The following is a 14,322-nucleotide window of genomic DNA, read 5'->3' on the forward strand; positions in this document are numbered from 1 at the left end:
AAAAACCACGTTTTTGAGAAGAATGCAGGGTGATTTCCACATGACACTAATCATTTAGGGTGAGTACCTCTGAATTGTTCCACTATTTTTATGTTTTGTATCCTTGACAACCCCTCACCCCCCTTCCCACTCCCCTGGTTTGTGGTTTTTCCCTTTAAAACCCTCCACGGACTGGCTGTGGGGGTCGAACTTCCACTCCTTTGTGAGTGTGTGGTAAGACTGCTGGTTGCCAGGTTTCTTCCCTAATAAACCTCTGCTGATTGCACCCAGGTATGGTTTCTTGTGATCTTTGGGTGGTCATGATTTCCTGAGACTTGAGGAAGGGTCTCCTGAGTTTGGGGCTCTTCATTTGGGGGCTCGTCCGGGATTCGCGACCACCTGAGTGGCCAAACCCGCTGCCACGCCCCTACCACTGACCACCTTCACCACAGACTCCCCCGGCACTGGCTCCGGCAGGAGAAGGGGCACAGGCAGCCAGCACTCGGAGTCGGAGAGGTCTAAGCCCTGAAGTACCGGATTCCAACATTACCTTGCCTCTCCAAGACATGGGCCCGGCCCCCACTGAACTGAATGCAGTGCAGTTCCTACAGTATTGGCCTTTTTTCTTCCTCTGATCTATATAACTAGAAAATTAACCACCCTCCTTTTTCAGAGAACCCTGCGTCCCTGACTGGGCTGGTGGAGTCTGTGATGTACTCACACCAGCCCACCTGGGATGATTGCCAGCAGCTCCTCCAAACCCTCTTCATGACAGAGGAGAGAGAGAGAATTTACCTAGAGGCCCAGAAAAATATTCTGAATGCCGCAGGTTAACTCTTGCAGACTCCAGCAGAGATCAATGAAGCCTTTCCCCTCAACCGACCCCAATGGGACCATAACTCAGCCGCAGGTAGGGAGCAACTGTCCATCTACTGCCAGACTCTTGTGGCGGTCCTCCGGGGGGCAGCGAGGTGCCCCACCAATTTGGCCAAGGTAAGAGAGGCTATGCAGGGACCCACGGAAGCCCCTTCAGTCTTCTTAGAGTGCCTCATGGAGGCATATTGTAGATACACTCCCTTCAAACCCGCCTCGGAGGGACAGAAGGCTTCCGTTGTTATGTCCTTCATTGGACAATCTGCTCCAGATATTAGGAAGAAGTTACAACGCATTGAAGGATTACAGGATTCTACAATTAGGGATGTGATTAAAGAGGCAGAGAAAGTATACTATAAGAGGGAGACTGAAGAGGAGAAGGCAGAGAGAGAGAAGAAAGAAAGGAGTAAGGAAGAAGATAAAAGACAGAGAAGGCAGGAAAAGAATTTGACTAGGATTCTGGCCGCAGTTGTAGATGAGGGCAGGCGCCAGGGAAGTAGAGGAACTAGACAGGTAGGGAACCTGGGTGAATATCTGAGGGAGGAGCCAAGGAGACCCAGAAGAGCTAGCCACACCCTAGACAAAGACCAGTGTGCCTATTTCAAGGGAAAAGGTCATTGGGCCAGAGAGTGTCCTAAAAAAAAGGGACCCAAGGTTCTGGCTCTTGGTGAAAATGAAGATTAGGGGGGTCGAGGTTTGCCTCCCCTCCCCGAGCCTAGGGTAACCCTGAGAGTGGAGGGGACCCCCATGGACTTTCTTGTTGATACGGGAGCTGAATACTCAGTACTCAAGAATCCCCTGGGGAAGTTGAAAAATAAACACACCATAGTTATTGGAGTGAAAACTCATATCCCTGGACCACCTCGAGAACTGTGGACCTGGGAAGGGGGCAGGTGTCTCACTCCTTCCTGGTAATACCTGAATGCCCTACCCCGTTGTTAGGCAGAGACCTCTTAACCAAGTTAAAGGCACAGATAAGTTTCACCTCCCAGGGGCTGGCTGTGACATGGGGCTCAACCACATCCCCGGTGTTAACCCTCTTCCTAAAAACAGAAGATGAATATAGACTATTTCAATCTGGTGATCAGAAGCACCCTTCATCAGAATTAGAGATGGGACCTTGGTCCCTGTTCACTGAAGCATGGGCAGAGACTGGGGGGATGGGTATGGCCAAGAATGTACTCCCGATAGTCATCGAGCTCAAGGCCAGAGCTACTCTCATCAGGGTTAAACAGTATCCAATAAGCAAAGAAGCCAGGATGGGAATACGTCCCCATATTGAGAGACTACTACAACAAGGGATTCTAGTCCTCTGCAAGTCCCCATGGAATACACCCCTGTTGCCAGTAAAGAAACCAGGCACTGGTGACTACCGACCCGTTCAGGATCTCTGAGAAGTTAACAAATAGGTACTAAATATTCACCCCACAGTGCCGAACCCCTATAACTTGCTCAGTTCTCTGCTCCCGGACAGGACTTGGTACTCAGTTTTAGACCTCAAAGATGCATTCTTCTCCCTGAGACTTCATCCCCAGAGTCAACCTATGTTCACCTTCAAGTGGAGAGACCTGGAGAATGGCAGACCAGGACAATTGACCTGGATGAGGCTGCCCCAAGGATTCAAAAACTCTCCCACCCTGTTTGATGAAGCGCTCCACCGGGACCTAGCCCCTTTCAGGGCTAACAATCCTCAGGTGACTCTTTTAATTTACGTAGATGACCTTCTGATTGCCGCTGAAAACGCTCGAGACTGTAAGAGAGGTACAGAACACCTCCTGACTGAGTTGGGTAAGTTGGGGTATCGAGCATCTATGAAAAAGGCCCAGATGTGCAGGACCGAGGTGACCTACCTGGGCTACACCTTGAAAGATGGACAGCGCTGGCCTACTGAAGCCAGAAAGCAGACTGTTATGCAGATCCCAACCCCAGTCACCCCTCGTCAAGTAAGAGAATTTCTTGGGACAGCTGGGTTCTGTAGACTGTGGATTCCAGGTTTTGCTACCCTGGCAGCACCATTATACTCCTTGACTAAAGAACCAGGGGAGTTTGTCTGGACAGAGGAACATCAAAAAGCCTTTAATGCTTTGAAAAAGGCTTTGCTGGAAGCCCCAGCCTTGGCCTTACCAGACTTGACCAAGCCTTTCACTCTCTATATAGATGAGAGGAAGGGGGTCACTAGGGGAGTCTTGACTCAGACTCTGGGACCATGGAAATGCCCAGTGGCGTATCTCTCAAAGAAGCTAGATCCGGTAGCCAGCGGTTGGCCTGCCTGTCTAAGGGCCATAGCAGCTACAGCTCTACTAGTGAGAGATGCTGATAAACTAACCCTGGGCCAAAAACTGTCAATAGTGCCCCCCCCCCCACGCTTTGGAGAGCATAGTCAGACAACCTCCCAATTGCTGGATGACAAATGCCAGAATGGCACATTACCAGAGTCTCCTCTTGACTGAGCGTATCACCTTCGCCCCACTGGTCATCCTAAACCCTGCCACCCTGCTACCCGAGGTTGACAGCTCTGTGATCCACCAGTGTGAAGAAATACTGGCTGAAGAAACATCCAGCAGACTGGACTTGACTGATAAGCCCTGGCCAGGGGTGAAGACCTGGTTCACTGATGGGAGCAGCTTTGTGGTTGAGGGTAAGTGAAAAGCGGGGGCAGCAGTGGTAGATGGGAAAGAGACAGTGTGGGCCTCAGCTCTGCCAGAAGGAACCTCAGCACAGAAAGCAGAACTAGTGGCCCTAACACAAGCTCTAAAACTGGCAGAGGGGCAACAAGTGAACATTTATACAGGCAGTAGATATGCCTTTGCTACTGTTCATGTACACAGTGCTATCTACCGATATAGAGGTTGTTAACCTCAGCAGGTAAAGACATTAAGAACAAAGTAGAGATTTTAAACCTTTTAGAGGCAATCCACCTTCCAAAAAAGGTGGCTATAATCCATTGTCCTGGCCATCAGAAAGGAACTGACTTCGTTGCTAAAGGAAATCAGATGGCTGACATTGAAGCAAAGAAGGCTGCTCAGGGACCCATGATTTTAGCCATCAAACTCAGGCTCAAGGTCCCTGACCCTATTAAGCTGCCATGGGCTGAGCCAGTGCCCCTATCAGAGGAAGAAAGCCTACATTATCTATCTGGGCTTCATCAGTGGACCCACCTGGTCTACCACGCATACCCTCTAATGCGCATCCCCCGAGACTTTACCATCCGTGGAATATAAAACATGAGTCGGGTGTATCTGCAGAACGAGGACTTTTACTCTTTATCACACACATGGGAAAATGCGGAAGGGCGCGGAAGGGGTGAGCTGAGGAAGGGGCTTGGCTTAAATACAGTCTAGAGTGACGTATTCACTTCTGATTGGCTGTTCGCTCACCACCCAACATTCAGTGACTATGGCACGCCTCTCTGCCTAGCAACTGCGCAGATCAATGTAGAGCCAACTTGGGGTGGCAGATTATATTGCGGCTCCTAACATCTCCCCCTGTTTAAATTATTAATATGAAACAGCCTTTTGCCTATTAAATGTAGTACCAATTAAGATTCGAACTCAAACCCAATCAAGCAAACTCCATCTTGGGGGAATAAGCGATCAAGAGCTTATAGCCCGAAGAATTTTCCCTTACCCTAACCAGGTGCAATGGAAGCGAGTCCTCTGGGTGCTAAGGGCTAAGGGGATATAAAGAGAATTGACACCCATTCCTGTGCAATGGAGTATAGCTCCCAGGAGTGCAAGGGCTGTCAACCTACTATTAGGTACCACAATTATTTAGGCAAGAGCTGGCTGGACTTAGACCTCTCATCTAACCCAGTGCAATGGGCTGAGCCCCTGGAGTGCATAGACTGAGAGGGTCTCTGTCATAGGCTATTTTCTTAGCCTAGATAGTCAAATTTCAGGGAGAGACTCTTGCTCTAAGGCTGCGAGTGCTTAGGCTTTAAGCTACCTTGTCACGTTTTTGCTGGGCTCTGAGCTTACAAACCAACCATCTATGAATACTACTTCACATCATAGGGCTGTACTAAGCAAGCCTATTCCCGCTCTTAAGAAAGAAAGAAAGAAAGAAAGAAAGAAAGAAAGAAAGAAAGAAGAAAGAAAAGAAAGAAAAAAGAAAGGAAGGAAGGAAGGAAGGAAGGAAGGAAGAAAGAAAGAAAGAAAGAAAGAAAGAAAGAAAGAAAGAAAGAAAAGGGCAGAAGACATTTAAGAAGTAAAATCTCCACAGGAAACAGGTTCCATCCCCACTCCATCAAGGCTGGAAATCCGGATTTGCAATTGCTGCTGTACCTGGTCCAACTTCCCATTCCACTTTCCTTTTAAATAAGCAGAAAGATTATGGCTTTAAATAAATGCATCATTTACAAATCTCAGAGGTGTAACACCTGGATGTGGGGCTGCTGACACACAGCTTATTTGAACCACATCTGTGAGCTGCTTCACATGGGCTTAGAGCCAATCAACTCTCTGATTGACCAAAGTCTATTTTAAGTCTCCATAACGATGTACTGAGATGGGCACAAAGGTAGGCACATGCACAACCAAGGCTAGGTCTAGTGATCCATTCTAGCCTTGTGCTAAAAGCATGTAACCTTTTTACAATCCAAGATATCAGAATTATTCTGAAAGTTGGATAACATAAAGAAAAATGAAGGGTCTACACACACCAACACCGGTTGTGCAGATGTATTTCCAAACACCTTATTAATTTTAAATGTTATTTAAATGGCTAGAGATATTAAATCTTGTAGCCAAAACATTTGCACTTTATGAAACATATTTAACAAGACAAAGGCAGATATACCCCTTTTTAACATTTAAAACAGTGGCTACAACACATAATTTAATTGTGTTGAAGCAAGATAAACTTAAGAAAATATACATATGATTTAATTTAGGACTTACATCCCTTAGAAAACATTAAACAGAGGTTTTAAATCCTCCTATGTTAAGCTTAAGATGAGGTTTTAGTCAAATAATATCTCTTAACAACCTTTAAAAATTACTAAGAGCAAATTAAGATTAAAAGTAAACTATTTTCCTTTGCATGTACACTCACAAGCCAGAAGATGGCGTTAGATCCCCACCACAAATGGTTGTGAGTCACCACGTGGCCGCTGGGAGTTTGGCCTTTATATTTTAAATTAAGTTCAGCCCTTAATGGCTGAGCTATTTCTCTACCCCAAATTTATCTCAAATATTGAAAGACACTGTCTTTGAATCTTTTTTTGAAGTAACAAGTATTTTAAAAATTTTAAAGCTCATATTGAAGCAATGGCTTGCAGAAAAAATTTCTTTAGAGAAATCCACTAATAAAATATCACACAATGAATAATACACACCAAAAGATTTAACCTCTTACTTTTTTGTATTAAAGCAACAACAAAATTTATATATATATATATATATATATATATATATATATATAGTAAACATTACCCATTTTTTGAAGCAATTATTTTTAACAAATTTCGCTTCATGGGCTCTTAAACATTATGAATAAATTTATTACCTGTAAACCTTTTACCTTTATCAGAAATGTAAAGGAAAGGTACAAAAATATCTCTTGGTTCCTGAGCTTCAGAGCTCAGTCTGCATTCTTAATTTAAATGTAAATGTACTTAGCCTCCCTCTGCCTGCCGATTCAGGCCTGATCTGTGTGAATTTGCTTTTATTTAAACCTTAAACTGAAACAGTTCAAGATCTGACCAAGGCCCACAGCGGTATATTCATCACCAAAAGGAACTTCCGTGTCCGGAGACTTAGCGCCGCAATCTTGTAATCCAGCTTCCTTCTTTTACGATCTTCAGACTCTCCAGCTCCGCCTCCTGCGCCCCACACCTCCGGCTGAGCGGCTACGCCCTCTTGGCTGCGCCAGCCAGCCACACTCCGGAAGATGAGAGCCAGGGACCCAAATTAAATTGTTTTCACCTGTGAAGGAAGCACAAAAATAGCCCCTCCTCCTGGCCCGCAGCACGCTCCTAGGCAATCTTGTAGCCTCCCGTTCCCACGAGAGGCGGCTGCCGCTGCCGCGGCTGTACGGAGTTCCGCCGCTGTACGGCGTTTTGCAAAAATCCTTTGTTCCATCACTGGCATTCTCTGCTCTAAGCTGTGCCTCCCAAGTGCTGGGATTAAGTGCGCCACCACTGCCCAGCCTGCCGCATGTAGCGGAACGTAGACACTTCCCCAACGATTCTTTTATAAAGTCGGATCCCCTTCTTCTCCAACCTTCCCCCACCTACCGGTGGGTCCATGGACTCTGCAGCCGTCTGTGTCCCCTTTGAACACCCTATTTTTTCACCAGGCCTTGCCTGTAGCTGCCTGCTAACACGCTTTAGTTCTGATATGCCCGAGTAGTCATAAACCAATTGCAATATAAGCCAAAAGCTAGCTAATGGGGCAGCAGCGGTAAATTTAAATCCGCTTGCCACGATTTCAACTCCGGCCATACCTTCTAAAGGTGTACCCCGCACACCTTCAGTCTTTTTAACCCTCCTCGAGTCTCGGGGTCCCTCCGCTGCGCCTAGAAGTTTCCACGCCTAGAGGTTCCTGCGCGCCTGGAACTCTCGAAGCGCCTGGAAATTCCGGGGTTCTCGGCACCAGATCTACCACGCATACCCTCTAACGCACATCCCCTGAGACTTTACCATCCGTGGAATATAAAACACGGGTCGGGTGTATCTGCAGAACGAGGACTTTTACTCTTTATCACACAGGTGGGAAAACGCGGAAGGGCGCGGAAGGGGTGAGCTGAGGAAGGGGCTTGGCTTAAATACAGTCTAGAGTGACGTATTCACTTCTGATTGGCTGTTCGCTCACCACCCAACATTCAGTGACTATGGCACGCCTCTCTGCCTAGCAACTGCGCAGATCAATGTAGCGCCAACTTGGGGTGGCAGATTATATTGCGGCTCCTAACAACCTGGGACCTGAGAAGATGATGGAGATAGTGGCCCAGTCTCAGTATAAGATTCCAAGGCTGAAGGAACTAGCTCAGAAGCTAGTACAAGAGTGTAAAGCATGTACTTTCACAAACGCCAGTCACCATCAAGAGGTTAAAGGAACCAGGCTGCGGGGAGACCGACCTGGTTCATATTGGGAGGTTGATTTCACTGAAGTAAGACCAGCCAGATATGGTAACAAATATCTCCTAGTGTTTATAGACACTTTCTCAGAATGGGTTGAGGCATTTCCCACCAAAAAGGAAACTGCTACTATGGTTGCCAAGATGATACTGGAAGAGATTCTACCCAGGTTTGGAGTACCAACAGTAATTGGGTCAGACAATGGGCCTACCTTCATCGCCCAGGTAAGTCAGGGATTGGCCAGACAATTGGGGTTTGATTGGAAATTACATTGTTCTTACTGACCCCAGAGTTCAGGGCAGGTAGAGAGGATGAATAGAACCATTAAGGAGGCCCTGGCTAAATTGTCCATTGAGACCGTTGGAGTGATTGGACAGCCTTGCCCCCTCTTGCCCTATTCTGGGTTCGAAATACGCTCGGAGTCCTGGGACTTACTCCTTTTGAGATTCTTTATGGATCCCCACCTCCCATCTATGAGACCCTTGAGAGTGTAGCACGCTCTGATGATGGCTATATTCCCCCTGTGCCTGTTCTAGCCTGACTAAAGGCCTTAGAAACTGTAAAGAAGGAGATCTGGGGAGCCTTGAAGAACTCTTATGCTCCAAAAAAAGGACCCAGTGCTACACCAATTCAAGGTTGGAGACGCCGTGCTGGTGAGGAGACATTGGACAGGCAACCTTGAGCCACGGTGGAAAGGCCCATACCTGGTCCTGTTGACCACCCCTGAGGCAGTGAAAGTGGATGGCATAGCCTCTTGGATCCACGCTTCCCATGTGAAAAGAGCACCTCCAGACTCTCAGCAAGATGAATGGGCCTTGGAAAAGACTGATAACCCTCTTAAGCTGCGCCTGTGTCGTAAATGCTGCTCTGAGTAAGAACCCCAATCCTCATGCCCAACAACTCATCTGGCAAATTGAGGACCCAATTACTGGTACCGTTATAAACAGTACCCAACAGGTTGCCCCTCTGGGAACATGGTGGCCTGCCCTATACTTCTGTCTCCGTCAGATCAACCCTGCGGCTAGGAATTTTCCCCCCAACTTAGTATGCAGCTATGGGTTTTACAGTTGTCCTGAGTCTGATAAGGATACATACTGTGGGGGACCCCAAGTTTTCTTCTGTGGGAAATGGAGCTGTGTCACCTCAAATGATGGAGATTGGAAGTGGGCTACATCATCCACTGGGGATAGACTGACTTTTTCTTTTGCTAACTCAGGACCAGGCCCACATGCAATAATGGGACTGTATAAAGACAAGCCATGCTCCCCAACCGATTTAGACTACATAAAGATGCAATTCACTGAGAAGGGAAAAGCGACAGACTTTTCTAGATGGTACAATGGTGTGACCTGGGGCATAGTCTTTTATAAATTTGGAGGTGGGGTGGGATCTCGCCTTCTCAATCTTTAGGCCCCAATAGGGTGTTATATGAACAGAAACCACCCCCACCAGCTGCCCCAGCGGCATCTCCTAGGCCCACAGAAGGTAATATCCTCAGTTCCGTTTTCACTCCAGCCACATCCATTCCAAGCACTGGACAGAGACTGTTAAATTTAATTCAGAGAACCTTTACTGTATTAAATGGATCTCAACCTAACATGACTAAATCCTGTTGGCTCTGCCTCTCCTCAGGACCCCCTTATTATGAAGGTATTGCAACGACAGTGGCTTTTAACAACAACACCAACCACAGCGCTTGTATATGGAACAGTAAAAGTAGATTAACCCTTACTAAAGTTTCAGGACAAGGGGTCTGCATAGGAAACCCACCAGAAGCTTATAAACATCTATGCAACCAGACTCTTAAGAGCCCAAAGACCTCTGTTAACAGATTTTTAGTACCTGAAATTGATAAATGGTGGGCTTGCAGCTCTGGGCTAACACCATGTGTTTCCACTGCTATCTTTGATGAGAACAAGATTATTGTGTACTTGTTCAGTTAATTCCCCGGGTATACTATCACCCTGCAGGTACTCTTGAACATGAGTTTGAGATACACCCTAGACGCTTCAGCAGGGAGCCTGTTTCCTTGACTCTAGCCATTATATTGGGCCTGGGAGTGGCTACAGGTGTGGGGACAGGTGCTGCTGCATTGATACAGACTCCTCATTATTTTCATCAGTTGAGAACTGCCATTGATGGAGATTTGAGAGCCCTGGAACAATCAGTAACAAAGTTAGGAGAGTCATTGACTTCCCTCTCAGAAGTTGTTCTACAAAATAGAAGATGACTAGACTTGCTGTTTCTTAGGGAAGGGGGTTTGTGTGCTAGTCTAAGGGAAGAATGTTGCTTCTGTGTAGACCATTCAGGAGTGATAAGAGACTCTATGAGTAAACTCAGAGAAAGGTTAGACCAGAGACAGGAAGATAGAGAGGTGCAGCAAAGTTGGTTCAAAAGTTGGTTCAATAAGTCCCCTTGGTTGACAACCCTATTATCCTCCCTTGCTGGACCTCTTGTGATTTTACTCTTGCTTTTAACCATAGGCCCCTGCATTTTAAATAGATTAGTAACTTTTGTTAGAGAAAGGATAAGTGCTGTTCAGCTTTTTGTGTTGCGCCATCAATATAGAGCTTTACGTCAAGAAAATGATAATTATGATGACACTGGAGTTTAAACTTTTCTAAGATCCAAATCGGAAAAAGTGTGGTAGGAATGGACTTATTAATAATTGAGTTTTTATGATTAAAAACATAACCTAATCGGAAAAGTGGGGATGTAGAGTAAAAAATTATAAAGACTATTTTATGAAATATGTGTAGATTTTTTGCCTTAGACCTGAGCAGGAATAGTGCAGAGTCCAGAATGAGGAACTAAAAATAAGATTTCAGGCCTTCACTTCCCCGGAGCACATTCCGGATGGAGGACATTATTCCCTGAATCAAGCCTCAGGCAGTAGGCCCGCCTATGGGTGGAAAAGGCCCAAGGCAGGAAGGCATTCCTGACCACAGATAAAAGATGCAAGCCACCTAGGTGGGGCTATAGCAGGAAGAAGTGAAGATAGTTAATCTGAAGTAGTTGGTAAATGGCAGGATAGGACACAATGGCATGGTAAAAACCATGTTTTTGAGAAGAATGCAGGGTGATTTCCACATGACACTAATCATTTAGGGTGAGTACCTCTGAATTGTTCCACTATTTTTATGTTTTGTATCCTTGACAACCCCTCACCCCCCTTCCCACTCCCCTGGTTTGTGGTTTTTCCCTTTAAAACCCTCCACGGACTGGCTGTGGGGGTCGAACTTCCACTCCTTTGTGAGTGTGTGGTGAGACTACTGGTTGCCAGGTTTCTTCCCTAATAAACCTCTGCTGATTGCATCCAGGTATGGTTTCTTGTGGTCTTTGGGTGGTCATGATTTCCAGAGACTTGAGGAAGGGTCTCCCGAGTTTGGGGCTCTTCAGTAGCTAAAAATTAGAAGAAGCTAACAAGGAACACGTGGAGAGAGAAAGCGAGTGGGGAGACAGAAAGAAGCCTGCCTAGTCTTGTGAACTAGGCAGGGGATTGCTCACTGTCCTGGAGTTTCATGGAGAGGTTTTTTTGTGGGCAACAACTGGTGGGGAACACTCTTGGAGCTGGCTCTTTCCGTATCCTCTACCACCTGTAGGGAATGATATAGGCTTGTGCATGGGCAAGTGGGTCCCCTGCAGAACCTCGGGAGGTAGGTTGGATTCCGATGGACCTGGAGTTGTGTTCCCTCGGGGTCTCCATCTTTCATCTCTCCAATCTCACCAGCATTATGTGGAGGTCCATGGCACCTGCCATAGTAGCTGCATCTGTATCGGCGCCGATCAGCAGCATAGTGACTCCCTTCTACCGGAACTCCATCTGGACCAGTCACATTTGCTGCTTTAGGACCCCTTTTTCCTACAACCACATGAAACTCTACAGTTTCTCCATCCCCCACACTATGCAGATACTTGCATGGATTATTCTTCTTGATAACAGTCTGGTGTACAAATACATCTTCTTTGGTGTCATTTTGGTTTATAAATCCATATCTGTTTTTGACATTGAACCATTTGACAGTGCCAAGGACTTTGGTGGCATAAAACTTTCTTCTCTGCATCCTCGCTGCCCACAGGAAGGAGATGATGAGGCTGGGGCAGGCCTGGGGGCTGCGTCTCCGCTGGGGCTCCCCATGAGCAGCGTGGCGGGTGCCGTGGCCTGGGGCACACCGCTGGCCGCAGGACTCTTAGGCGCTGGGTCTGGGGGTGCCATGGATGGCACAGTGTTGGCCACGGCCTGCAGGAGCATGGTGCCGATGGTGGTGGCCCCACCCGCCTCACTCTTATAGCTCGAGGGCAGGGCACACGAGCGTTCACAGTCTCGCTGTGTCTCCCGACCCCAAGGATGGCAGGTTGTAGGACATTCATCCTTCTAATGTCCTGCCTCTCCACATTTGAAGCAGATTTCTTCTGTTTTTATTGCTGCCACAAATGCTTGAGCTATGGATACAACCTGATTTGATGGGGTTCCTATTTCTCTGGTTGCTACAATCTACCTATCGTGATGCTCTTCCTGGAGACCCTGGCAAGCTAGCCTAGACTCAGAAGTCATGCCTTCCCAAACAATGATTTTAAGAAGAAGGTCTCTAGCTGTGGGGGTTGGAGATTTTTTTTTTTCTAAGCTCATTTTAGTTCTGAGAATAAAATCAGATAGGGATTCTCCAGACTCCTGATGAAGGGAGAGCAGGGAGTGGGTGGGGTCTTGTGACCCTGAAGATGGTGGAGTGAGCCTATTCCAGGCTTGAATGGCACAGAGGTGGACCTGTTCATAGTACCCTGCTGGCTGATTTGCCTGTTGTGCCCCAGTAGAGAAATCTTCCTGGCCAAAGAGTTCTTTTAAACCCCATGGAGTGTCATTGCCCCTTCCCTGGTTTTGCCTGACTTGTTGAAGACACTCATCTCGATAATAGGCTTCCCACTCTAGAAACATTGGGCCAGGGAGAGCAGAACAGCAAATATCTGTCCAATCTTGAGGGGTGTTTAAATTGGCAATATGGCTCTGTAGGAGAGATTTTGTCCACGGTGCGTGAATGCCATCTTCCTTCACTGCCTGCCTGAGTTCTTTTAGGTCGGAGGCTTGGAGTGGGTACTAATTAAGTGGTTTAGCTCGAGTGGGGGTGGATATTAACTGGGAATGCTCGAGCAGTTTGGGTTTTATCTATGGATTTTGAAGGTCTGCTTGGAGAAGGGGGAGGGGATTTATCTCTCTTTGGTTGATCAGGAGTTGGTGGAGTAAGGGGAGAGGCAGGCAAAGCTCCTTTGGCATTTTAATAGAGCCTTGCCTTTGGGCGGGGGAGGGAGGGACAGGAGGAGCACATGGTTTCATTTCCTCCAAGGCATAAGGGTGGAGGGGTGGGTATATGGATTTTATCTCTCTTATTAGTTGGGTAAGGGCCTCGAGGGCTGAAACAAGGTAATTTGGGGGACCTTGATCTTTGGGTTCATTTGACTGAGGGGGCCCAGGAGCTGTGTTGTTGTTCTCAGTCTGTCCTATTTTTGATGGTCCTATACATTGCCGAATTGCAGCTAAGATCAGCAAAAACTCACAAGGGGTTTTTTTTTTTTTTTATCTCTGTTTTTGATAAGGGAAGCTACTTTGCTCCATGAGTCTAGACTGTAAATATTATCCTCTGCCATGCATAGTGCTATCTGAAGGACTTCCTCCCAAAACAAGGAGGTTTGCTTTTTGCCTATTCTTATTCCGTGGGTCTTTAGTAGGGAATATATTTGCCTGGCCTGGGGTGAATTTTTAAGTGACGTGGAGTTCCCCATGATAGGAAAGAGGAGAAACGCCTTGTCCAATGGGAATGTTCCCTTGGCCTATTGGCTTTTAGGGGATTCTGCAGAGATCCAAAGCGCTAAGCCTTCCTGCAGATTTAAGGACTGGCTGCCCTGTAGCATTTAACTGGCTGCTGTGTTACCAGTTTTCTTTTTCTTTTTTGATTTAAAAAGAGTCTAGATAGAGAGTCTTTGCCAACACCCATTTCGGGCTGTTGGGATTTAAGCAGAGGCCAGGGAAGCCTTTGAACCAACACCAGAGAGTGGCCCTGGCCAGGAGATAGCAAACGCTCCTTTGTGTTACTTAAATCCGTGCGATGGCTTCTGACTGAAACACAGGAGGAAAAAACAGATTGCTTGTTTCAAGAGTTGGGGGGGCTTACCTTCCTGTGGTATCAGTTTCTGTGGCTGCGTGGTTTCCAAGGCCCAATGTTTGAGGGCGCCAGCTATAGGGAAAAAATAAGGCTGGGGATCCCAATGTTTCTCCCACCATGCTGTGGGTAGTCGGCTGGGAACACTCTGGGTTCCTCCAGCTAGAAGTTGGGCCTGGCTGCTCATTAACTAAAAGCCTCTCCCTGGCTCTTCACAGTTCCTCGTAGCAGTGTGGCCCC

At 46.9% G+C, this 14,322-nt stretch overlaps 1 pseudogene; it reads right to left on the minus strand.

Annotated features, from left to right (window-relative positions):
• Positions 1–11,433: 11,433 nt before the first annotated feature.
• LOC117710393 (Y-box-binding protein 3 pseudogene) lies at positions 11,434–12,182 on the minus strand (annotated as a pseudogene).
• Positions 12,183–14,322: the final 2,140 nt, after the last annotated feature.

Source organism: Arvicanthis niloticus, chromosome 6 (assembly GCF_011762505.2).
Source record: "Arvicanthis niloticus isolate mArvNil1 chromosome 6, mArvNil1.pat.X, whole genome shotgun sequence".
Classification (NCBI taxonomy): Eukaryota; Metazoa; Chordata; class Mammalia; order Rodentia; family Muridae; genus Arvicanthis; species Arvicanthis niloticus.